General features: G+C 45.3%; 1 long non-coding RNA gene across 1 annotated transcript; it reads right to left on the reverse strand.

Moving 5' to 3' along the window:
• Positions 1-2919: 2919 nt before the first annotated feature.
• LOC309611495 lies at positions 2920-9780 on the reverse strand. Its single transcript, XR_014234564.1, has 2 exons — positions 9451-9780; positions 2920-9192 (listed from the first exon to the last, which is right to left on the reverse strand). It is a non-coding gene; the product is annotated as an uncharacterized lncRNA (long non-coding RNA).
• Between the last annotated feature and the right edge of the window lie 112 nt (positions 9781-9892).

Consider the following 9892-nt stretch of genomic DNA (forward strand, 5'->3'; position numbering starts at 1 on the left):
CACGTTCCCATCCTGAAGCTGTTCCTTGGATAGAAATACTTCACCCTAGGTATTTGCTCCCTCTCTCCATCCAAGTCTCTGTTCAGCTGTCACCTTGTCAGAAGGCCTTCCCTGACCACCATACCTAAAATAGCCCTCTCTCCCCAACCCTTCTGTCACCCTTTCTCCCCTCACCTTGTTCTATTTTTCTCCATGTCACGCCTAGTTATCTGCCATTGTATTATGTCTTTGTCCATCTATTTTCTGTCTCCGCGTGGGCAGGGATTTTGTATGCTTGGTTCACTGCTATATTCTGGGTGCCTGGCACATCCAAGATGCTCAGTAAAAATTTGTCAAACAAACAAATACATCGAAGCTATTGAAACAGAGAAGAACAAACCTGACTCCATATTGAATCTATTCCTGTAGCTCTAACCTTCGTGTTTTGTTGCTTGTGCTGAGTCATGCTGGCTCTGCACCTTTTGTAAAAGAATGTTACCTATAGACTGAAATATACAGGATAGCCCAGTTCTCAAGGCTCTGACCTTAAAGCTATAACACTTTCCCATGCATATAGAGATTAAAAGTTGCAGAACTAAGAATAACATTTGTCTAGTTGGAGGTTTATAAGGAACATTGTGACCAGACCTATGTGGACAGCTATAAGAACAAAAAATTCCAGCACCAATAAATTTGTAAAAACTAGCCACAGCCCCTCCCCTTTTAATATAAAAGAAGCCTGAATTCTAACTCTGGCAAGATGGTTCTTTGGGATACTAGTCCACCAACTTCTCCCTCTGCTGGCTTTCTGAATAAAGTTGCTATTCTTTGCCCCAACAACTCATCTCTTGATGTACTGGCCTGTCCTGCAGAGAGCAGTGCAAGCTAGGATTTAGTAACACTGTTAATAATATAGCTGCGGGACTTCCCTGGTGGCAGTGGGTAAGACTCCGCGCTCCGAATGCAGGGGGCCCAGGTTCTATCCCTGGTCGGAGAGCTAGGACCCACATGCGTGCCGAAGCTAGGAAGCCTGCATGCTGCAGCTGAGAAGTCCACATGCTGCAACTAAGACTCGGTGCAGCCAAAATAAATAAATAGATAAAATAAACTGGTCCCTTTAAAAATAATAATAATAATAATATAGCTGCAAAATGGGGATAATAATAGTTGGGGCAGAATTCAATGAAATGATGCAGGTAAATGCTTAACACAGCACTCTGAGTAGAAGTGTGTTGTAAGGTTGTTATTTACCTCACATCACAAGACTGTCTGAGGCCCAGGGGACAATACCTGGGGACAGTGAGGAACAGTGGTCATCTCTGTGCATTTCATGTGGCGGAGCAGGCCTCCGCCAGGTGCTAGAATGTCCATCATTGCAGGGTAAGAAAGCAGTCCCTAGGGCCGAGGACACTCTCTCTGGCCTCACTGCTTTATAGGCTAAGGATGGAAGAGTACCAAAGGGATTCTTGGGGCTTGAAAAACCTTGCTTACTTTGATGGTAGGAATGGAGGTGAAGAACAAATGGCTCTTTATTGATTTTATTTTCCAAAGTTCCAAATCAGCATTGCAGTATCATCAAGAGAAATAAAAATTAAAAGAATCATCATCTCCCTTCCCCAAACCACCACCTCTATTCTTTTTTTTTTTTAAAAGATTTCCATAGCCCTATAATTAGGTCTCAGTCTTTTAGTGAGAGTATTCTACCGGACTGTGAACTTCACAGGTGTTTCTCAGTTTTTTTTACTCCCCACTTAGGTGACAGAGGGGACTAGTGGGTCCTAGAGTTGGGTGTTTCCCTACTCCCACCTGAAAGCCTAGGAATGAAGTTAATTGGGAATTTCCCTTCCCCCGGGTCACTTAGTCTCTGATAATATCACAGTAAAGCTAGGCTCTGGTTAACTAGAGTTAATAAGGGCAGGCCTTATTAAGAAATATAGATTGCTCTGGTATATTTCTTTTTTTTTTAATAAATTTATTTATTTGTTTATTTTTGGCTGTGTTGGGTCTTCGTTTCTGTGCGAGGGCTTTCTCTAGTTGCGGCAAGCGGGGACCACTCTTCATCGCGGTGCGCGGGCCTCTCACTATCGCGGCCTCTCTTGTTGCGGAGCACAGGCTCCAGACGCGCAGGCTCAGTAATTGTGGCTCATGGGCCCAGTTGCTCCGCGGCATGTGGGATCTTCCCAGACCAGGGCTCGAACCCGTGTCCCCTGCATTGGCAGGCAGATTCTCAACCACTGCGCCACCAGGGAAGCCCCAGTAATTCTATTTTTAAAATATCTCTCTTACAGAGCACTGTGGCCCCAAAAAAGTTTAAAAAACACTGTCCTAATATATAACATAATATATTTTGTCATTTTAACTTTTATGTAAATAGTATGGTACAGTCCTAATCCTTCCCCAGCTGGCTTTTGTTCACTTGACATTAGCTTCCAGATGTATCCATATTGAGACATGTAGCTTGGTTTCATTCATTTCCATCACTGCATAAACATGCCACAAGTTATTTTTCCATCCTCCCATTATAGGATTTTTTTCTTTTGCCAAATGGAACATTTCAAAAAATAGCTGTCACTATCACCACCATTTCACTTTAGGAAGGACATTTTAATATAAATAAAATTGGAAAGCCCTACTCTCAGAGTCAAAGATGGTCTTTTTAATGGAATAAATCTGGCTTTATAAAAATGCATTTGAGGGACTTCCCTGGGGGTCCAGTGGTTAGGATATGGTGCTTTCACTGCTGAGGACCTGCAAGCTATGCTGCACAGCCAAAAAAAAGAGCATTCCATTTATCCCCTGGGGGGTAAGGTTGTTGTTAGTTCCTTGTTGATTGTTAGTTTGTTCAGTATACTGGTAAGAACACAATCACCTACACAACATCTCCGGCAAGGTCCGCTGGGGAGGGGGGAGGAAGCGAGTAGAAGGGAGAAGGGGTTCAAAGGGAGTCTCAACTATAATGCTTTATTTCTTTTGTTACCTAAAAAAAGTCCAAGTCAAATATGGCCAAATGTTAGCATTTGTTAACTCTGGATTGTGAACAGGGTAATCCAAGCTTTGCTCTAAGCGTTCAGTAGTTCATTAAAAATGTTTTCATCATCAACCAGTGTTGTTAGGAAATTTCCAGTATAGATAAGACAGGTAAAAGACAGTTCGGTCTTCATAGTTTAAAATCCAGAACCGCCAGCTTGTCAATTCCTCTGTGATGTTGGTGAAGTCATTTAACTTTGCTGGGTCTTGTGTCCCTCATCTGAAAAAAGGGCTGGGCCAACCCAAATGTCCATCAACGAATAAATGGATAAACAAAATGTGGTCACTGCATACAATGGAATATGACTCAGCCATAAAAGGGAAGTACTGACACAGGCTACAATGTCAATGAACGTCAAAAACATGATGCTAAGTAAAAGAAGCCAGGCAGGGCTTCCCTGGTGGCGCAGTGGTTAAGAATCCGCCTGCCAATGTAGGGGACACGGGTTTGAGCCCTGGTCCGGGAAGATCCTACATGCTGTGGAGCAAGTGTGCCACAACTACTGAGCCCGCGTGTCACAACTACTGAAGCCCCCGCGCCTAGAGTCCGTGCTTCGCAACAAGAGAAGCCACCGCAACAAGAGAAGCCACCGCAATGAGAAGCCACCACAATGAGAAGCCTGCACACTGCAACCAAGTGTAGCCCCTGCTCGTCTCAACTTGAGAAAGCCCGTGTGCAGAAACGAAGACCGAAAGCAGCCATAAATAAATAAATAAATTTATTAAAAAAAAGAAAAAAAAAGAAGCCAGGCACAGAAGGTCATGTATTGTATGATTCTGCTTATATGAAATATCCAGGATAGGCAAAGACAGAGTTAGGAAACAGGTGGGTGGTGCCAGGAACTGGGAGGAAGGAGGAATGGGGAGTGGCTGCTAATAGGTACAGGGTTTCTTTTTGTGGTCATGAAAATGTTTCAGACCTAGATAGAGAAGGTGTTTGCACAACACTGTGAATGTACGAAACACCACTGAATTGTACACTGTAAAACGGTTTTATGTTATGTGAATTTCATCTCAATTCAAAAAGGGGGTGGAGGGAGGGCTTGTGCCTCCTAGAATTATTGTGGATGAAATTTAAAAGAACACATATGCAAAGCTCCCAGCACCGTGCCTCCATGATACCATCATTGTTCAAAGTGCCATCTCGCCCATAGTGGGAGAAGGCAGGGCTGGGCTTATTAAGCTTGTTTCACCTAGTAAGTCAAGTAAGTGGCTTGCTCAAGGCCACACAATGAGTCATGTGTGAACTCTGCACTAGAACTTGGCTTTTCCAGCCTGAGAGTCCAGAACAAGTTCTCTCCATGCTGCTTCTCCTACTTGATACCAGAATGGCACTTTACTATTTATAAAATATTTTTCCCCACATGATTTTCTAACACCTCTGGCTTCAGAGGCTCAGAGTAGCAGAGTGGTTAAAGGGCATGGCCCCTGGAGTTGGATAAATCTGGGTTCAAATCCAGGCTCTGTCGCTTCTTAGCTGTGTGTCTTTCGGCAAGTCACCTCTCTGAACCTTGTTTTCTCCATCTATATATGGAGAATAATGACTTATGCATTAAGTGGGAATAAAGCTGGAAGATAGATGATAGATAGATAGATAGACAGATATATAAAGCAAGAGTTGGGTCAATGCCTAGCACATAGAAACTCTGAATAAATGACGGCTATTATATCAGTATTAGTAGTTGAGGAGCTACTCTGGCAAAGCACTTACCACACAGGGTTAAGACTGACAGAAGAACAGAGCAACTTCAAAGCCGCTTTGCCACAGGTCCCAGATGCTGCAAAGTGGTGGTTCTCATCCAGGAGTGGGAGGGTGGTGTTTGGTGGCACCTGGAAACATTTTTGAATGTCACTATTGGGGAGAGGGGGTGTGCTTCTGGCATCTGGTGGGTAGAGGTCAGGGATGCTGCTGAACACCCTAAATGCCCAGGACAGCCCCACAACAGAGAATGATCTGCCCCCAAAGGTCAGCTGTGCCCAGGTTGAGAGGCCCTGCACCAAAGTGAGCTTCCCTTTGCCAGACTTAGTTCCAAACAACAGTGTCATACACCCTCTAGATACCGGGAGGACTTGCTACCTTCCCGACCTGGAGTGCGTCATTCTGTGAAGCTAAGGAACACTCAGTTAGGCGATAATCATCCTAATTTCTCCGTTAGGTTAGTCCAGATGGAAATATATTTGGGGCCTTCTTAAACAGAGAAACACCCAACATCAACATGTACTCTATGAGGGCCAAGGATGGTTTGAAAGACCCATCTTAATCCCCCTTCTCCAAGGCTTCTGGGAACATCCCAGAGAATCTGCTCTCCTGATTCTGCATGAAGGGCCTGAAGCACAAAAACTGGCACACAGTAAGCACCCAGTAAATGCTAGCTATTACTATTATTATCATCATCATTATCATCATTCTCCTCATTATTACTTTTATCTCCCCAGGTACAGGGTAAGGTACATTCTCACAACCTTCTGAGATGGGTGATATATCACTCCCATTTTGCAGATGAGGAAACTGAGGCTCAGAGCAGTGATGCCACATTTTTCATCAGCCCCCTCCCTGATCTCAGAGCTTCCACTCCTGCACACCTACAGTCCATTCTCCTCACAGACACCAAAGGAATCTCTTAAAAATGAAATCAGATCTTATTTAGGAGAAGATGTTCTCTGGGTAATGATGTTATGTGCTATTTTATGACCCAACATTTCTTTATGATTTAAATATCTTGAAAAATTAAGAGCAATGCCATGGTTGTGTAAAATGTTAACATTAAGGGGAAACTGAGTGAAAGGTATATGGAAAATCTTTGTACTATCTTTGCAACTTTGCAGTAAATCTAGAATTATTTTAAAATAAAAAGCCTATTTAAAAAATGAATCAGATCATATTACTCCTTGGCCTAAAACTGAGTGATTTCCCATTCGGCTTAGAATAAAATCTGAGTGCCTTCCTGTGACCTATAAGGCCCTGAGTGATCTGGCCTTTGCCCACTTCTTCAGCTTCCTCTCCTAACACTCTCCCTCTCACTCTGCACTCCAGCCACTCTGGTCTTCTTTCCACTGTTTCAACACTGGAAGATTGTTCCTGCCTCAGGGCCTTTGCACTTGCTGTTCCCTGTGCTGAGAATACTCTTTCCCCTATGGTGTTCTTCCCATAACTTTCTCCTTCTTATTCTTCAGATTTTGACTCAAATGTCAAATCCTCAGAATCCCTTTCGTGTGGTCACATGACCCTTTCTAATTCTCTCACAAAACTCATGACTCTCTGAAATTATCTTCTTCACTGGGTTCTCTGTTCCTCTCCGTCTCCTCCACTAGACTGGTACTTCCATGAGGACAGAGACTGCTATATCCCCAGCTTCTCACACAGAGTAAGGCCTCAATAAACATTTGCCAAAAAAACCCCCCAGAAAAACCCAAAAAACAAAAAACAGTGTCTGCTGGTAATACCACAGGACATTGAAATAAAACGGTGAACTTTGTCAAAGGGCTTTCACCCATATTTTTTCCTGTGGTTCCCTACTCTGTACAAAACCTCCAGAATATCCAGGCAGGTCCAGATCTGCTGGCAAACCTCATCAACAACATTTTGTTTAATCATTAAACAATAATCCCAATGCTTATTAAGTTGGGGGAAGGGAAGGGGAAGAGTTCACCCCCAACCTTCTAGAACAGTATTCCAAATTGTTGGCCTAGGGTCAAATGTAGCCCATGGATGTGCTTTGTCAGCCTTACACAGTGTTTTAGAAGAATTTGAGTTCATGACCAAACTTTAAAAACTGGAACATTTCACATCAAACTTCAGATGCCCAAGTTCTCCTGAAAACTCAAGAGGATCTGGCCCCAGTGGGCCTCAGTTTCCCACAGGCTCCCAATGGACTAGAGCTGGGGTGTGTGCTCTTCAGTTTAACACAGTCCCTATCCAACTGGCTTAATTCTTTCATGTTATTAGCCTGGTCCCTTTAGTCACTAAGATTCCCCCTCAAAGGCTAAAGCATCCTTAGGAATACTACTGGTTTTCAAATATTTTCACTACAGCCCCTCTCTTCAAACCTTACATGGAAGCTCAATGTCTAAAACAGATAATAGTGATAACAGTTCATTTTGATTGAGTGCTTACTGTGTGCCATGGTTCTGCTTTGGTTGACTCAAGGGTTTGGGGATCAGAACCCCATTAGGTCCCCATCAGGTCCCCATCATCTTCAGCAGGTCCTTAAGAAAACTCTGTGCATCCAAGGAAGACAGTTCAAAAACTACATTTTTCTTTTTTTTTTTTGGCCACGCCATGCAGCATGCAGGATCTTAGTTCCCTGACCAGGGATCAAACCCGTGCCCCCTGCAGTGGAAGCGGGGAGTCTTAACCACTGGACCACTAGGGAAGTCCCCCCAAAGTACATTTTAATCCATTCTCCTCACTATAGGCAAACTAGAGGAGGGAAGAGACACTCCACCTGTTGGAACAGTAGCCTTTCTGGCAAATGTTTGTCTGCTAGTCCTTAGTGTTGATAACAGCAGAAAAAAGTCAATAGGTGATACATTCTTTCCTCCCAGAGCTGTTTGCTATTTTCTGGGAGCCCTTCAGGCCTACCCTGTGAGCTCATGCCACTCTCAGGCTCAGAACCAGCTAATTTTCTTAGACATGTTTCAGCAAAACTGGACTCTGGAGGGGAGTTGCCTGGCAGAGAATGGCATGTGGCCCTCCCCGTGTCCCAGTGCAGTCTGAAGTTCTCCTCCAGCCCTGATGATGTCAGCAGATGTTAACACACCTGCTACTTTGAGCATGGAAATTTATGGTACTCTTATTGTCCATAGAGATGTGTTTAGACCATTCCCACATTTGTTATGTGCTTAGTGTGTGCCAGAGTTGTGCTAGGTACTGGGGATTTGCAGTGGGAATTTATTAAATATGAACAAGGGCTTTGGTTTCTGGCTGTCCTGACTTCCAGCTGTGGCTCTGAAACTTAGTAGCTGTCTGACCTTCAGCAAACAACCTAGCCTCTGTGTGTCTCACTTCATCTGTAAAATGGGTGTGCTAGGAATAGTACATAATTCCTAGGATTATCTTGGGGATTCAGTGAGATAATTTTCGACACATACAAATAAAACAAGTGCAGTGTTTGTTTTACTCCACTAGTATTTATCAGAAGCTGCTATTTTTATTTGCGTCTTTGTTTTTTTGTCTGTCTGGCTTACTAGATGACTCTCCATGAGAGAAGGGCCTTGTCTTTCTTGCTCACCTCTGCTTCTCCGCCTAGAACAATGCCTGGCACAGAGTAGGTGCTCCATAAATATTTGCTGAATGAATCGCTGTCTGATATTCCTGCTCTAATTGCCCTTGCCATAATGCGCCTTGGAGGAGTCCAAAGTCTCGTGGACTCCGGGGAGAGCCACCCTGACCTTGACAGCCAGCTGTTCACAGCGGCGCTGGGCATCAACTCTGATGGCACCAACTGGGCTCTGTGCCCTGGGCTGACAAATGACACTTGTGTGTCTTCTGGTGAACAGAGATACAGCGCGGGAGAGTGAGTTGGTGACTGGGGAAAGTGGAGTGAGCAGCTGAGCCAAGCAAGGGGAGCTCTGAACCCTAACGCCCCCAAGCTGGCAGCAGGGAGGCCATAGGTCCATGTGCAAGGAGCCTGGGCCCCACCACCGCTTGGGCCCCCGTGGGTGGGGGGGAGGAACACCGATTTTGAGATTGGATGCCCGGGTGGTGCAATCACCTCGATGGCATTTCAGGATGGGAATTCGTGCATCCTGCGTGCCTTCAGAAACAAAATTAATTCCTCTAGGGGGAGGGAAAGGGCTTTGCAAACTGTGAAGCGCTGCAGGAAAAAGCAGTTATATGAAAAGATCAGGATGCAAGAGAGCAGATGTGTTTGCTGAGTGTAGACTGCACTTTAAAACCAAGCTAGAAGCGACATACAGCCCCCGGAGGTGGCACATTTTGGAGGGGTCTCCTAGAGAGAGATGCACTTGGGGAGACTGGGAAGCCAAAGGAAATGGGCCAAAGTTTCCCGGGGTGTCTGTAGAACCCGAGACCCGCCCGCAATGCCCGTGGGTGCACACTCGCTCTTCTCTTCCGGCCTCGAGCTCCGACGCGCGAAATCTGCAAATTCTCCCTTTATCTGCTGCACACGCTCGCTCGTCTTCGTTCTGGCTGGAATCAGGGTAACCGTTCCGATGATTATATAACTTCCCGAGTTCAAGAAAGACAATCCAAAGATAGGGATGATAAAATTTTGTTGAGGGTGGATTAAAAAATTTTTTCTCCAAATGTAAGTTACAGAGCGCACAAAAAAGTACATACAAATACCCATATTTCCAACACTCAGAAAGAATAACTTAACATTTTTATTTACCTGGGAGAGGAGTTTCTTTATTAGTCATCAAATAAACCTTTCCCTTTCCTCCAAATCCCAGCAAATCTGAAACCAAAGAAAGTCAACCTACCTCTCTTTATTATCCTCCCTGTTCACCTCCACCCCAGATTTATCTTAAGGGGAGATTCCAGGACTCCCGAATCCCCTCCGTGGGCTTTTCACATGGCCAGGTCTGCAAAACCTGGCTCCAGTGAACAGCGTCCCGCGGAGCCCGCAATCCTCGGGTACACAGCTACATCTTCTCCTCCAACCCTAACTCCCGCGTACAACTTTGTAACTCACGCTCCCGCCAGGGGGCCTATTTGCTCGTCCCGTTTGGCGGAAGGATTCTGCGCGCTGTCGCAGTTACGCTCAACCATCTCCGCCCCCTTCCCGCGCTCTGGCCCCGCCCCCTCCCGGGTGCCCTATGGCCCATAAAGAAGTCCCGGCCGGGCCGCTGCACTCCCCGCGCGCATCCGTGCGCCGCCCGAGGCTGGCTAAGGAGTCGGCGGCCATTTTGTTCTTCTCGTGGT

Source organism: Balaenoptera borealis (assembly GCF_965194805.1).
Source record: "Balaenoptera borealis genome assembly, chromosome: 14".
Classification (NCBI taxonomy): Eukaryota; Metazoa; Chordata; class Mammalia; order Artiodactyla; family Balaenopteridae; genus Balaenoptera; species Balaenoptera borealis.